Source organism: Rhinolophus sinicus, linkage group LG09 (genome assembly GCF_036562045.2).
Source record: "Rhinolophus sinicus isolate RSC01 linkage group LG09, ASM3656204v1, whole genome shotgun sequence".
NCBI classification, from domain to species: Eukaryota; Metazoa; Chordata; class Mammalia; order Chiroptera; family Rhinolophidae; genus Rhinolophus; species Rhinolophus sinicus.
In genome coordinates, this window is record NC_133758.1 from 73,196,200 (window position 1) to 73,213,202 (window position 17,003).

General features: G+C 36.8%; 1 pseudogene; it reads left to right on the forward strand.

The window, feature by feature from the left end:
* The first annotated feature begins 11,918 nt into the window (after nt 1-11,918).
* LOC109435291 (ADP/ATP translocase 3) lies at nt 11,919-12,774 on the forward strand (annotated as a pseudogene).
* Nucleotides 12,775-17,003: the final 4,229 nt, after the last annotated feature.

The following is a 17,003-nucleotide window of genomic DNA, read 5'->3' on the forward strand; positions in this document are numbered from 1 at the left end:
GTATGTGTGAAAATATGGCTGCTGATTATATATGTATACTTTTTCCATTGTTTATTTTCAAGCTTCCTATATTTTTATGTTTTAGCAATGTTTCTGGCAAATAGCATAGAGGGTTTAAAAATTATAATTAAAATTTTTTTTAAATTTTCAATTACAGTTGACATTCAATATTATATTTGTTTCAAGTGTACAGCACAGTGGTTAGACATTTATATAACTTATGGAGTGATCCCGCCCCCGATAAATCTAGTCCTCACGTGGCACCATAATTATTACAATATTATTGACTATATTCCCTGGGCTGTACTTTGGATCCCTGTGGCTATTTTGTAATTGACACTTTGTATTTCTTAATCATTTCACCTTTAAAAATTATTTTTTAATCCAGTCCAATCATGTTGAATTAACTGGAATATTTACATTTCTTGTCATGAGTAATCAACATGAATTCGTATCTAAAATTTTTACTTTCTGCTTTTTAATTGTCCTGCAATTATCCTCCCCCACACTTCTCTCTCTCTCTCTCTCTCTCATCCACTTTTATTGTTTCTGCACTCATTCCATTTATTCCTTTCACTAGTTTGGGAGATTTATATGGTATTCCATTTTTTTAGTAAGTTCCCAGGTAATAGCAACATGAATACTTGCCAAAATCTAGAGTTAATCAATGTCAACCCTCTTCTTGAATAATACAATAACAGTAATTTCATTCATCCATTTCCATCTTATCATATATTTTAATTCTATCATATTAAAAATGTATATGGTATAGCTATTATTGGTTTTTAAAACTTTTTCAAATTATGTGTTTTCAATTTACCCACGAGGTTTTCATTTTCTCACTCAGACCTTTCTTCTTCTGTTTAAAAAACATTCTGTATATTTTTCTTTAATAAAAGTCAGTTGTAAGAGCTTTGAAGTTTTGGTTTGCTTGTTTGGGCCATCTGCTATGCCCTTGCAACAATTTGATTGGAATTATAAGAATTCTTTATTGATTTTTAAAAATTTTATATGCATTATTTCTAGAAGTACACCTGATTTTTAAATTTCATTTAAGTCTGCTTGAACTTTCTCTGTAGTTTCTTATTTCTTTTATGGATTTTTCATATTTGATTCTTTTTCTTCAAGTATATTAAGTATATTCTTTCTATTTTCTACTCTAATAATTTCATTATTTGAAGGTTTTGTGAGCCTGATTTGCCCTTGTTTATTTTTGCTTATTTTTGTTTATGGTTGTAATATTGGTTGTGTGTTTATTTTGACTATGATATGTTCATTTTCCTTGGAATTCTATCTGTTGAAATAGTTCAAGGCCTGAAATCGACAACAGTTTAGATTAGAGAAAATCTGAATTTGCTTCTGCATATTCTTGGCCTGAGATTTTCCTGGACTTCCCATTTCTTATGAAATTGGGCTGCAAAACCATTTGAAAGTCAGCTACGGCTTTAAATTTTTAATGATTATTATTTTCTCCCCACTGGTAAGTACGACAATCTAAGACAGCTGATATGTCTTCGTTTCTTGGTTTGTTTATTTATCTATTCCTATAGTTTATAATTTACTATTACATTAGTTATGTAGCCTTTTGGGACTTGTATAATAAAGAAATTGGTCTTACCCAATAAAGGTCTATCCTTTGCCCAAGACTTTTTAGGGCAAGGACTAGCTAGCTATGCCAATTTTAGTGATGGGGAGGCCACACCCAGTAGTCCTAGGATGTGGGCTGGCCATACCAGAAAGACCAATAATGTTACTTCAGTCTGGGGCTTTGGGTCATGTGGTATCAGTCGATATGGAGGCTCACATCCACCATGTTGGCAGTCAGTCCATCAATCATGCCTATGCAATGGAGCCCCAATTAAAATTCCGAATATGGAAACTCAGGTGAACTTCCCTGGTGAGTAGTACACCATGTGTATTATCATAGATTGTTGCTGGGAAGGTAATATGTGCTAACTCCATGGGGTGAGGATGTAAGAAACTCTATGTTTGGAACCCTTTTGGACCTCACCCTATGAACTTGTTCCTTTAGTGGTTTTAATCTGTATCCTTTTCCTGTAGTAAACTGTGTGTGTATCACAGCTTTCAGTGAGTTTTGTGAGTTTTAATGGAAGATCGAAACTGAAGGCGGTTTTGGAACCCCAGCAAATTGCACTTGCGCTCAGAAGTGAGAATCATCTGCTGCAGGACTTGCCCTGGGGCTTTACAGTTTGGTTTTTCTGGATAAGGCCCTGGATTTATTACAGAGTCATTAATTTGCTATAATTCCCACCTTGGCCATGCCTTGGGTTTAGACCCTTTTTACCTTCCCACAATAGGTTTTGTGTACCAGTGGCTTCCTCCATTTAACAAATACATTAAAGATTACAGGCTGCTGTAGTCCTCTGCTTCTTTCTCATTCTTGTCTTTACTTCTTTGCTTCCTGAAAATGTATTACTTTCTTTCTTTTTTTTTTAAATTAAAGTTTATTGGGGTGACAATTGTTAGTAAAGTTACACAGGTTTCAGGTGTATTACTTTCTTGCTCGCTCAACAATGCTTGTTAGAAGTTTCTTTGTGCATTGTTTTGTTCATTTGTTTTATTTTGGTTTGTTTTGACATGTTTTTCTAGTGGAAGAGTCAGTCCAATTATCCAGCCAACCATATTACTAGAAACAGATGCTTATTTCATTTGAAATGTTAAGTTTAAAGAAGTTTTGGATAAGCAGAAGCTAATGATCAGCAAGTAGCTGAAAATGTGAAATAATGCAATGTACAACTAGAGCTGAAGAGGGAGTTTAAAAATGGAGATATAGAATACAAGTGTTTTTTACTAGTGTGTAGATGGTTTTGAAGCCATAGGAGAAAACAGAAATATTAAGTGCAAGAAAATGAGTATTTAGGAAAACCTCAAGGACGGGAGAACCGATAACTAGGATGCAGAATATGAAAGTCAGAGAGTTTAGAGGAAGACAAGAAACGAAGCATAACAAGTAACCCAAGAAAACACAATTCACAGAACTGATAAAATTAACTCGAATAGTATTCCTAGCTATTCTACACTTATAGTGATTTCAGTTCCATATAACCAAATTATTTCTAAAGATATATTAAATGTATCCTATATCCAGATATAACAATAGTTAAAATGGTGCAATATTTGGATCATATTTCCACAAACATCTGAACCTAGTAGTAAACTATTGGGGTTGGCATTATACAAGGTTTAATCTATAATTGTGAAACTGTAATTTATAACATGTACTTAATGACTTCACAGAGATATCTTACAGTATGTTGCTGAACTGCATTCTCTTGTATTAATAGAGCATCAGATAAGAAACTGGGCTTGATTTCCTGAATATCATCTCTAAGCTTGAAATTTTACTGTTTGTATAGGAACATCTTAATAGAATTTATGGAATTTAATAACATACATTAAAATATTTGATAAAAACTGAAGTAAGCCACATAAATCCTGTATGGAATTTTATCCAACAACAAAATAAGAATGGCAATCCTTTTTATCTTCTTGAATTGCTGTAGAATCTGATCCCACTGTACTGAGCTCTAGTTCCTCCAGAAAAGATGGTTAAATCAGCTTTAAAACACTGCAAGTAGTATAGGCAAATCAGCCTCTCAATGTAATAGTTGTATAAACCATGACAATGTGCAATAACAACAGCAAAATACAGGAGTGGAGAATATAAGGCACAGGAATTGAGACATAAAAGCAACCATAGCTCCCGAGCAGACATAAAAAGCAACCATCAATACGATAGGTAAAGGCATTTTAAACAAGGTCTTCCTTTTTATAAACAATTAAACACTGATGAATTCTAATTCAGATCCAAGCCAAGTCTATTTTTTGGCTTGATTTTTTTTTATTATACTAAAAGATAGTTTTTAATAGGTCAGTATATATTTACCTGCTTTCTTTGGTCTTGGGTGTCATGTAGGACATAAGACCTTGTGCTTTTTGTTATTTTGTGTTGGTTTTTGCTTTTCCTGGTAAAATCTGGGCTGCTTTGTGCTCATGAACGCTGATGACAAAACATTTAGGTCAATGTGCTGATACTGACCTCTAACTTATGCATTTTTGTGTGTGACTCCATAACTTTCAGTTATACTGACTGTACAATTTGGACTTACTTTTTCCTAATTGATTTGAGGATAAAGTTAATTTCATGAAATTTCTCATTGAAATATTGCCATCCTAAACTAGATGCGTTTTACTGATCCCAATTTGTCATTTAACACATTCTTTGTGCTTTAAATGAGGTACACTTGCTTTATTTTTCCTCCCATAACTGGCTATGATATAAAGTACACTCTACTTTGGAGAGAATGATTGAAGCTAGCTTCACATATAAAGCACTTTGGCTGAAAGGTGCTGTATTCCTGAAATAAGCTTTTATTATTTATTGACTCACTACCCTATAATAATTTTTCTGAAGCACTTTTGATCTGTTTAATAAATATTGTTTTCTTTTTAAAGTATTTAGCATGCTGAAAAACTTTCCACTTAAAAAAATTATCATAATGGCCTTTCAAAGAGGTTTTTGTTTGAATAACCAATGATGAAACCTGCTCTCTGGACTCAGGCAAGTATCTGGGAATAAGTCATGGCTTGTTTGTGAGTGAGCATTGTCAAATTGGTTAAAATAGCCCAAGTAATTGATCTACACTAAAGGAAATGAGTGGTGTTAAATTTGGGAGAGGAAAGGCAAGAGCATTTACAGTCTGAAATTTAATCTTTGCTTTAACATGTTAAGGTAAGGATGGCAAAGCAGTTTTTATATTATCACCAGGAAGAGAAGGTTAATTTTTAAATTTTGTTAATGATAGCTAGGTACATAAAATTCAATAAATCTCTGCTGAGTGCATTAACCTATGAATACTTTAATCTTTGTTGTCTTAAGCCTGTCCTGGGGTTGGTATCGAATTATTTATTGATAAAAAAAAATGCATAGAATAGTACTTTGCGCATAATACATAGTATTAAATATCCGTTTCATGATTTAACAAATTGGAAAAAAAATACTCTACCCCACAGTGTCCACTCATTTCTTGAACTACCTGGACCCTGTATGAGACCTTGATGCCCCTGTTCTGTCTTTCAATCCTTTTCCAGTCTTGTAGTCCTGGTGACGGGAGAACACATGTCCTTGAAGAAGATGGATATTTTAGGAAGAGTTCACACTCAGCAAATCCATTTGTTCCTGCCATTCAGTTACTTTTTTCTTGTTAAGTTTTACATCTATTAATTCAAATGTCAACGTCTTTCAGCCAACTTCCCTGAATACTTTATATAAAGTAGCCATGAGAGCCCAGCACTTTATTATACACTTTTTGTTATTTCCCGGGGCTTAGTGTCATCTAATATTGTCATGTTCATTGATTTCTTTACTCTTGTATTTTCTTTCTCCCCATGTAGAGTGTAAGTTTGCTTATGTGCAATCACCCATAAGGTAGAAGAAAGTATATCTCTCCAAAGAAGGCATCTATTGGTATTCCATTTTCTTCCATATAATTTGTAACTCTTCTAATGAGTTTCTGACAACAAAGGGAATGACATTTATTCACTTTTATGTATAAATATTCTTCATCTTAATTCCAGCAATTTTCTGTAAGGAGATACTACTTCTGGACTGTATTTAAATGGTGTATTTTGGAATATCTAAAATTTCTCCAGTTAGAGAAGAAGGGGGAACTACCACTGCCTCATCCGGAGTGGGTAGATAGTGGACAGTTTGAATATTGAAAATATTTGGGGATGGAAGAGAATTGGTTCATTAGTGGGGCTGTAGCAAGGAGTTTGTAAAAGGGGGAAATTATTTTGATAACACTAAATTGCAGCTTAGAAATCTGGAAGCAGACTACTCAATATAAAGTGAAGCTAAATAGTAAGGATGAAATATAATTGGACATGTAATAAGTTTGTTAAAATGATAAAAATTGAAGTGCTTAAAAAAATACGATTCCATTTCCAAGAAGACTTACCAACATGAATTATCACCAAGAATTACTTATTGATTTAATTCTTCCATTAACAATTTAATTCACATAAATTTCTAAATAGTTTGTAAGAAATATTTAGCAGATTTATACTACTGCAATGAAATATTTTAAAATGGTTGATTTTGAGTTAAATGATCCTTGGCTTTGATAGGCCAGTATTCAAAACGTTATTACTCATACCTTTCCTAATAATGCATGGGTTTAGAAAAGACAAAATGATTGGACAGGAGTTTACTGACATTTTAAAAAGTCATTAAAATTATTGCCTGGTAATAATAAACCTTTCTTTTATGTTTACTATGGCACGTGAGATGAACTGCCTACACTGGTTTTGGGTTGTTTGTGATGTAGGGTGAATGAGATGAATATGTTTTAAAATGACAAGTCATAAGTCATAAAAATCCTCTTGAGTTTAACAAATAGATTTTTTTTTTGTTAATAAACTCATGTAATTGTGTTTAAAAGGTTAATGGGGGAAATAATTATACTCGAGAGAGAGAATTGTTATGCTCCTAGAATCCTTTCCTTGGGTTAATACAGAGTGACCTTTTACTCAGGTTCCACCAAGATTATTAAAAATGGGCCAGTCATGGAGGGTGATTATCTTTTGAATTAACCACTGATTATCAGTTAGTTACAGAGAATGTCAGTTTCAGGAAAATGGATGGTAATTTGTTTTAATGTCTCCAGCATTTACAGAAATGTCCAGAGGCTGTTAATCTCTGCAGTGTAGAATAGCTTACATACTCAACTAATTCCTCATGAGATTGGACTCATTTGGAAATAAGGTCACTTTTGAAATGTCATCTCTGAACAAGTAGCTTATGGTGGACTTTTACAATTATAATTACTGCACTTTTTGCCATTTTAGTCACATGGGAAGAAATAAAATTGAAATAGTAAAAATCACAGTATTCTTGATGATAGAAATAGGAATAGCGTAGAGTAGTATGACGACAGTTACAGTAGTAGGCAATAGTTACATAAATAGTAAAGCAGTATAATATTAATTCGACTATGTTTACTGCCTTCTGTTGGCCAGGTCTTTCATACACAATCTCTAGTTCTCACAATAATTTTGCAAGATAAGTAAGATTATTCAAATTATTGGACTATAAATTCCAAGCTCAGGGAGATTTAATCTTGTGTTTTGTCCCACACTTGTATGTGGCATAGCCAGAATTTTGACCCAGGTTTCTCTCTACTCTAAATATTGTACTTTTCAAGATTAAAGTATATTTCGTGGCTATTAGCCTTAGTTTCTTCACCTGCAAAATGTCAATATTAATATACTTCCTAGTATTACTGTGCAAAAGGTCCGGCTGGTGCGCTACAGGAAAGCCAAAACTCAGAGGCGAGGTTGTTGGAAAGAAAAACAGGTTTATTCCAAATGCCAGCATAAAGGGAAGACAGTCACAATGACTGTCTTTTAATACCCCCCAAATGTTTTATAGGCAGGAAAGGAAAGGCAGAACAAAAGAAAGGTGAGTTTGACAGGGCAATTCTTGAAAAACAGGAGCTTCCCAGAGGCTGGTAGGAAGGTAAAAAGGCAAAACAAAGGAAAAGAGAAGTTGGTCAGGCATCCTCAAGATAAAAGCACTTCCCACAGGCTGGTCTGCCCTGGGAGTAGATCCCATACAGATGCAAAAACCTCTCCCAAGTCACCAGACCAGGCATGCACGGAGGCCAGAAGTAAACAGAACCATTGAAATTGGTATGCATCGTAAATGTATAGTAAACAGAGTTATTAAGGTTTGGCAGGAGGGAAGAGAAGCAAAGAAAAAAAAAACTTCCAAGAAAGTCCCAAGCCTAACTACACAGTCAAATCAAATTACACCAGAGGTTTAAATCTTAAAATAGAAGATGTCGTGTCATAGATACACTAGGATATGTATTTATAATAATGAGATAAGACAAATACATATATAGTACCGAGCACAATGTCTTCCTATAGAAAGTGCTGAATATTTGTTATATTTATTATGATAATTGTGAAAATTTTTAATATTCTATTTCAAAGCATGTCAGCTACTCAGGTTTCAAATCTCTATTTAATATTTGTGCTGCTTATTTTGAGGGTTAGCTTACTGGTTTATTTGAAAATTAAAATTTGCCTAAATAGAGAGAAAGATTATTAGTATATTAGTGCTATATATTTTTGTTTCCTGAGAAGTTTATATTTTCATGGAATATATTGAATGTTAGTATATTTTATTGGTTTTCCATTAAATATGGTTTATAGAGATTATTATGTTGCCATAAGAACACATGACATTCAGCCACGGAAAAGAACAAACAATTCCGGTAGAAGAGAAAAGAGAAATTACAAAGAGATGATCCTCATCATTCCGAATTATTATTTTATGTTCCCAGTAACTTTTGGTTGCTACTACACTGAATTTATCAAAATAACACTTGTTATGCTCATAGGGTGCTGGATGGTGAGCTTCTCTCTATACAACAACAGACTACAGACAAATTGAAATAGAACTTATTACTTTCAAGTCTTAGAGGAAGTACCAGGCATGACTTGAGGGGCTATATGGGGAAATAAAGGCACAGCGCGCACACACACACACACACACACACACACACACACACACACACACGGCAAGAGCGAGAGAACCTGGAGTACCATGTTTTTGTTAAGGTGGAGGAGTGCTTTGGAGTTCCCAGGCTAAGGTCGACTGGTGAACTGAAACCAAAAGAGTGGGGTTTTGGTAGGATCCATGCTGGTCTTATCTAAGAGCAGCATAAGGTGAAGCCCGAGGGAGGCAGTGGAGGCTGTTGACCACAAAAACTGTTGGGGAAGTCATATCAGGAGCTTACGTTTGCTTGTGACTCTACAGATTGCTGCGTAGCCACGCACTTGCAGGAGGTACTAGTGTCAAATTCACCTCACTGCAGGCTAAACAAAACGGATGATGAGGCAGCAATACCATGGAAGAGCTTAGCTAAATTCTCCACCCTCATACATTCCTTATTCTTTTCTACAGGTGCATTTGTTAGTTTACATAATGGATCTGTGCTTATATAAAATAAATTAGAGTTTATAAAATAGACAAATGAGTGGATGGCTTTGAAGTATTCAATAAGATTCTTTAATTTATAAAGATTTATTTAAGTTCTTGTGGAAACAGTAAGCACCACAAGTTCATTTAAATGATAATTCAGCTTATAACAATTTAATTAACACCAAAGCATCAATCAAAATGAGGCACAACTATGTAAGCAAAATAGAAAAAAATGAAAGTAAAATTGTTTAATGGATTGTCTAGAAAAGTCCAGGGAGTCATATGTAATGCAAATAATACTTAACTGGACTCCAGTTACTTGTAACATCAACTCTGTTACTAGTTAACTGCTTCTAACTAGGAGAATCATAACTTCAGCTCCTTATCTGAACCGTGAAGTAGCTGGGTTAAACGTGTGTTTATCAAACTGTTAAGCCATAACATACTTTTCAGAATTATTCAGACACCTGCCACGAGTGCTGAGTAAAGTGAGATTTTTTTATTTCCAACCATTCCTGTTGAATTCATACAACACAAATCTACTCTCATCTGACCTGTTAAGGATGCCGGAACATTTTTCTTCATCTAAGTAAAGACTTACACTACTAGTAGTATTTGAAAAACAACTTGATTTCTAAGCTTATTTCTAACATTGAGGTTCTATTTTTCCATTATATCAAATGACGGGATTGACCTTAAAGTGTATATTAACTTTGAGAACGTGCTTTTGGCTTTCAGAAAATGATTTATTAGAAAATAAAACTTTATGCAACTGTTTTGCAAAATATTTGTGAACATTTGAGGATTTTAGGGCCAGAAAAAGTAGTGCCTACTTACAATTTTTCCTTTGTACATGAGATCTGTTTTTTGATATTTCGAAAAATAGCCCGTGTGTTTCAAGAGCTTCAGGCTGAAATATTTACCCATAAGAAGGTGCTATATTTGGCATTTGCTTCAAAATAATTAGGGATGTGGCTAAATTCATTGGGTACTGATAAAACCAGATCACTCAGGAGTTGATAATTGTTGACACCGGATAATGGGTAACTGGAGTTTCACTATGATATCATTGCAACATTTGCATATGTGTGATATTCTCTATAGGAATTCTTTTTTTAAGATTCTATTTTTGAGAAGAGTTTAATTCATTTAATATAAGAGTTTTGATACCATACCCAGGAGCAATTATTGGTCCACTTAGGCTTCCCTGAGCAGAACTTTCCATGTGATTGTACTATGTCTTAGGTAGTATTTTTTGTTCAGCCAAGTTACATTGCACCTTTTACCTTCACTGTTAATTCTCAAATATATACATAAAGAGATTTTACATGACTGTCATTAAAATGCTTTGTTGCTATCACCTCTGCTCATTCCTCACCCAGACACATACTCTTTTAAGTTAGTGTAAAAATTGACAATTATTTTATCAGTTTAGTTATAGACATCTATATATATTTTAAAAATGGTTTTAATAGTGTAAAATGACTCCTTGTAGACCATTAGACTCTGCTATGTTATATTCAGACACTTAGAATTACTGTATAGCACACTTCCTACTTCTACTGAAAACATGAATTTTAGTTTCATTATAGTTCTGGCTTAGAATGTGATGTTCCCACTGGTACAGTTACTAAATCAGTCTTCTGTCAGTTCAGAAATCTGGGAAATTGAAACCATTTTGCCTTTACTTTTAAACATTGCTTCATTTCTTTTTCATTTTGAAACTGCTCTATTGTGGGTCACTGTCTAATAGAGAACCAGATAGTGCTATTGAAAAGCTTCAGTATATCCTAAAATCAAATCCTAATGAAAAGAACTTCAGGAAAATTTACACTAGTGAAAGTCATGTTTTAAAAACTTGATGTTGTTATATTTACCTCAGAGATATTTATAAATCATCTTCATTATTTTAAAAGTAATTAAGGGGAATCATCTTCACTGAATGCATCTTCCCTGTAAACTGAAGCTAGCATGCAAGGATATATCCTATTCATCATAAGAGTGATGCATTTAAGTCATTAATTGTAAACTATTTTTGACATTCATGCTATATAGTTTTTAGATTGAAATATTCATTAATATAGAATTTATAATATTTTAATATACCTGCTTTGAGTTTGGGAAATACTATACTTGGAAAATTAGACACAGAAGCCAACACCCGTTTCATACACCATGGTTACATTGATGTGTCTACCCAGCTCACATCTACGGCCTTGTGGTCCCCTCATGGCCAGGTAACAAAAGACAAAAAGTGCTGAATTTGGTTCATGGACGGGTCAGATTGGTGTGTAAATTTAAGCCACAATTGCTTGAATGGACTGCTGCTGCACTACAGTTCTTCTTATGGTTGACCTTGAAAGAAAGTGATGAGGGAAAATTCCCCCAGTGGATAGAGATTGTAGGGGTGCTCTTTGTCATCCAACTTGTATGAAAATAAAAGTGGCCTGAGGTTAGAATTCATAATACTTCATGGGTCTTGGCAAATAGCTTGATTGGCTGTTCCTGGGCCTGGAAGGAGAAAGATTAAAAAATTAGAGCCAAGAACTTCTGGGTAGTAGGTTTGTGGATGGACCAATGGTCCTGGGCACTAAAAGCCAAGCTCATGTATCACATGCTACTACCTACTAGATTCCATTCTCTATGGAAAAATAACTCAACAATCAAATAGAATGACTTGGCTAGCAGACCTCAGTCTGCTTCTGCCATTAGTCACTCATGTTCTGTCAAAATGTGCTCATGAACAGAATAGCCATATAGTCGCAGGCAATGGCTCTACCATGATGGGATCCCATTCAGCAAGGCTGGTTAAACTATTCAGTCCTGGAGGTGGCAGCACTGAGGCAGCGGCACCCACCCTCCAGCTCTCAGCTCCTCCTCTCTGCTCTGCGCCAGCTGCGCCACCATGAAGGAACAAGCCTTCTCTTTTGCCAAGGACTTCCTGGTGCCATCTCCAAGACGGCGGTGGCCCAGATCAAGTGTTTCAAGCTGCTGTTGGAGGTGCAACATGACAGTAAGCAGATCGCAGCCCACAAGCAGTACGAGGACATCGTGGACTGCGTCGTGCGCACTTCCAAGGAGCAGGGCATGCTCTCCTTCTGGAGGGGCAACCCGGTCAACGTCCTCTGCTACTTCCCTGCACAAGCCCTCAAGTTCACCTTCAAGGATAAGTACAAGCAGGCCTTCCTAGGGGCCGTGAACCAGCACACACAGTTCTGGAAGTATTTTCCTGGAACCCTAGCCTCTGGCGTGGTGGCCAGGGCCACCTCCCTCTGCTTTGTCTACCCTCTGGAATTCATTAGAACCCGTCTGGTGGCCGACGTGGGGAAATCTAGCGCCGAGCGGGTGTTCAAAGGCCTGGGAGACTGGTGAAAATCACCAAATATGATGGCATCTAGGGCCTGCACCAGGGCCTCGGCGTCTCCGAGCAGAGTATCCTCTCCTACAGGGCTTTCGCCTTCGGCGTGGACAGCAGGCCAGAGGCATGCTCCCCAACCAAGTCATGGTGAGAGGGGTCATTGCCCCACTGTGACAGCCGTGGACAGCACGGTCTCCTACCCCTTCGGCACCGTGAAGCGGCACGTGATGATGCAGTTGGGGTGCAAAGGAGCCGACATCATGTACCGTGGGACTGATGGTGGAAGATCTTCACCAATGAGAGGCTCGAGGCCTTCTTCAGGGGCGCCTGCTCCAACGTCCTCAGGGGTATGGCCAGTGCCTTCGTGCTGGTCCTTTACGTTGAGCTGAAGAAAGTTATCTAGGTTCAGCCTCTTTCTTAGCAGCTTAGACACTGGGATCAGGAGAGTGGTGTAGACTACTTCACTGTTACGGACCTTCCAGAAATTCCGACATCTTTGCCTGGCCTGATCATGTGTAGAAGGCTGGGGAGAGCTGTAGAACGGGGTTCGTTGTGATCACGACCACTGGCACTCTGGTACCATGAACCAATACCACAGGGAGGGGAATCCTGGCATCTTCATGGGTCCACATGCAGGGCAGCCCTGCTACCCTGGTGCTTGTAGGACCGAGCTGTGTTTAAGTATTTATTTAAAGAAAACCATGCCTCCCATTTGTGCTTAAGCACTATCCTCTTTTGCACAGCAGATTACTTGCTATTCCATTCTATGTTAAGCATTCTGCTGCAAAGCGTAAGAACAGGACAGAGGGGGAAAAAACTGGTTAAACTACTTCTGCTACCAAATATTGAACATGACAGCAGGAGACCAAAGCTGAGACCATCATTCAGCACCATTTTCCCAAGGAATCTCAGGAACCACTTTGTGGCTAATTGACCACTTTCACTCTGAAAGAGAACATTTCAGCTTGATTTGAATCAACACATAGTACCATTATAGACTTGTCTTTCCTTCCCACAGGGCCTCAGCCAGACCACTATTCCTGGGCTTATAGAGTACTTGATTCACCAGTATGGGATCTTGTGTAACATCACATCAAAAAAGGGCCCCCTTCGTGCTCGCTTCGGCAGCACATATACTAAAAAAGGGCCCCCTTTACAGCAAAGGACAAGCCAACTGTGAGCATATAACCATTGGCTACACTCATCCTATCACATATTACACCTTCAGTAAGCTTTTGGAGAGGCTGAGTGATGGAATACTCTTAAAAGGCACAGATGAGTTCCTTGCTCACAAATGATACCCTGAAAGGATGTAGTGACATCTTCCAGGATACATACTAAATTAATGATTATACACCACAAATTAATATTGAGTCCTGTAGATATTGAAAAGACGGGTACAGGAAACAAGGGATAGAAGCTGGGGTAGTCCCACTTAGCATTACTTGCGGTGACTCATGTTGAGCACACATGTGCTTTCCATCACTGCAGCTCTAGGTTCTAATGTGTATACTCATACAGGTTTCTAGGGAGATAATCTCTCTACCAGAGGACACAGAAAGAATCTCGTTAAACTTTAAGCTGTAGTTGCCACCAGCTCACCAAGGAATTAGTAGGCAAGGAATGGAGTCATTCTGACCAGGGTAAATAACTCTGGCCATCAGGAGACAGTAAGGCTGCTATTATAAAATGGGACCAAGAAGAAGTGTTTGTGGGATGCAGGCCATCTGCTGGGGCATCACTTGGTGGTGTCCTGGCTAATGTAGACAATCATCAGCAAGTGCAGCAGTCACAGCCTCAGAAGGACATGGCTGCAGGTCTCAGACCCCTCAGGGATGAGGGTATGAATTATCCACCAGGTAATCAACCTAGACCAGCAGAGGTACTGCCTGTAGCAGAGAAATGAGCAGACGAGAAGAGCTAGGATGAGTATGTGCAGGAGGTGTTGTGCAGTCCACGCTGGAGTGTCTGACTCAGATGCTCTTTCAGGAATTGAGGCACTCATTTCCATAATGTCTAGGGTATTGGCAGTAGATGGATCACAACTAAAACTTTCCCACAACATTGGCCTCGAACAAAGGGTAAGAAAATAAGAGTTGACCTCCTTGCTTCAATTCAGGACATCTCTGTGGGCCAGCTTCAGAGAAACCGATGGGTTCAGCTGAGGCCTTTTTTGTAACTGCAGCACAGTTCAACTTCTCTCTTTGCTCAGTTCTCTTTCCCTCACTTCCTTCTGGGTGTCTTTTTCCAGGAGTATTCTTCAATAAAATACTTGTATGAAAATCTGCAGCTTGGAGTCAGTTTCCTGGGAACCAGGACTACTATATGAGATATTAATTATAAATTAGTTTTGATTTATTCCTTTAAAACAACTTAAATAAGATTATTACTCAATTACTAGTTTTATTTTACACAAGGGGCTTCATAATATATACAAAGATATTATGATATTATTTCCCAACTTGTTAAACATTGACCTTTGAATGCATGTATATATATTAGAATCTGTCTTAGATTCACATGCTCAATAATTTGGCTAAGAAATTGAAGGAAAAGTGTAGTAGGTGTATGTGTAAACTCCAGAAGATATAGATATATATATACTTTTTTTTCAGAAGATCACTAGAAGACACTGAAAATAATTACAAAGAAACAAATGATGATAAGTCAAATGTAAAAATAACATAATATGAAAAATTACTTTATTTACAATGGATCTCCCAGATGAAAAGCTATTTTATATGTAATAGCATTGACTACAATTATGCAATATCCAATCCTTAAGATACTTGACTTTTGACTTAAAAAAATCAGACTATGTTTTATTCTGTTAGCACTTCATTCACTCGTTTATTCAATGAGTGAATCAAGTGATGTAATATTCACTCATTACATGGTGAATGTTCTTCTTGATTTAAGGCATTAAGTAGCACATTAATCTCCAAATGTAAATCTTTCTTTAAAATACACTAGACATAGTAGCTCAAAGTGTGGTGTGTATATCAGCATCATCTGGTAGCTAGAAGAAAGGCAGAATCCCCGCACCAAGACCTTTGAAAATGGAATCTGTATTTAACAAGGCTTCCCCAGATGATTATAAACACTTTGAAGTCTGATGAGCATTGCATTGAGAACTATTAATTCTAGAGTTTTTCTGTCAGAAGAAAAAAGTTATAATTTCACTTGAATGAAATGAGAGAATTCCATCGTGAGACTCTAGGCCAGGGGTGTCAAAACCTTTTTCAATGGTTTTTTTATCAAGGGCCGTATGCAGTAAAATTCTCAAACAGCCGGGCCACTCACTCGAGGTGAAGTACATATTGCCTCACCTGGTTTATTTAAGTAAACTAAATATATTTTTGGAATTCACTGCGGGCAAATTAACAATGGATTGCGGACCGCAGTTGGCCTGTGGGCCACAGTTTTGACACCCCTGCTCTAGGCTGACCCCAAGCTAGATATGCTGACACCTGAATATGCTACTTATATCTTGAAGACTTAGTAGAACCATTACTACAGTGGAAAGTCTTCACTTTTCCCTAAACGAATAGGAGCTCTTCTCCCTCTCCCTGTACAATGTACTTCTAAAGACCCTAGATTTTTCTCATCACAAAACACCACACATAATTGCAGTCTGTCTTCCCTCTGTAACGGTAACTTCTTCCCATTCCATAATATTGTATCTGTATGTTTGTAGCAATAGCTGTGGTAATCCTAATTTGTGCCCCTTTTTCTGGCCACAAAGAATTGTTCCAGTGGTAAGGATCCACTCAAATTAGAGTCATAGGATCTCTTCTCTGGGAATTTTGGAACTTATATAGAATGTGGGTGCCTGGACTATCACATATAAACTGGGAACTGTTCATAGTGTCCATTTTCTGCTATGAGATCTGGGAAACAAGTCCGTTTGCAATAGGACATTGAGAATGCGATAGATACTCACACACACAAAAAAAAGCAGTAATAAAAGAAATTGAAAAGGATTTTGGATTTCATAATATTAATTTAGGCCTTGGTTCCATTCTAATGTTGCTAGTATGTGCTTGTCCTACAGTTTATAGTGAATCCCATTATGTAGACAAATTTTTCTGTATTGTTTCCTTACCTAGTACAAATTGGGTTTCTAATATTTGCAACCCAAACATTATTAATATACTCTAAAACACTGTAAACTTTGTGAAGTCAGAACTCTTTTATGTCTTGCTCAATACTCTAATGACAGCAGCTAGTTCCTGGTAAAAATTCAGCTCGCTAAAAGTGTTTATTAACTATATGTTAAATGAATGGCTACTATCCCATACGTGTACTGTTTATCATTAATGGTTCCATGTGTTTACAAAAATGTGATTGATTTTAATTCTCCAAATTATTTTTTCTCTAGAGTGACCCTCTGTTGTGCGACTTGTTTTATATCTGCAACACTTCTATTGTAGTGTGTATTTGTTGATTGTGTCAGTCCAACACCCTCCTTCTGCTTTGGCTAATGGACCATTATTTCCTGTGGAAAATTCATTTCATTTGATTTGGGTAGTAATGATCCTTTTCTCTCCCTGTCAGCCAGAACTGGACACATTACATGTGGCTTGGATAATTGGAGTATCCATTCCACATTGGACACAGCAGTAATTTCAA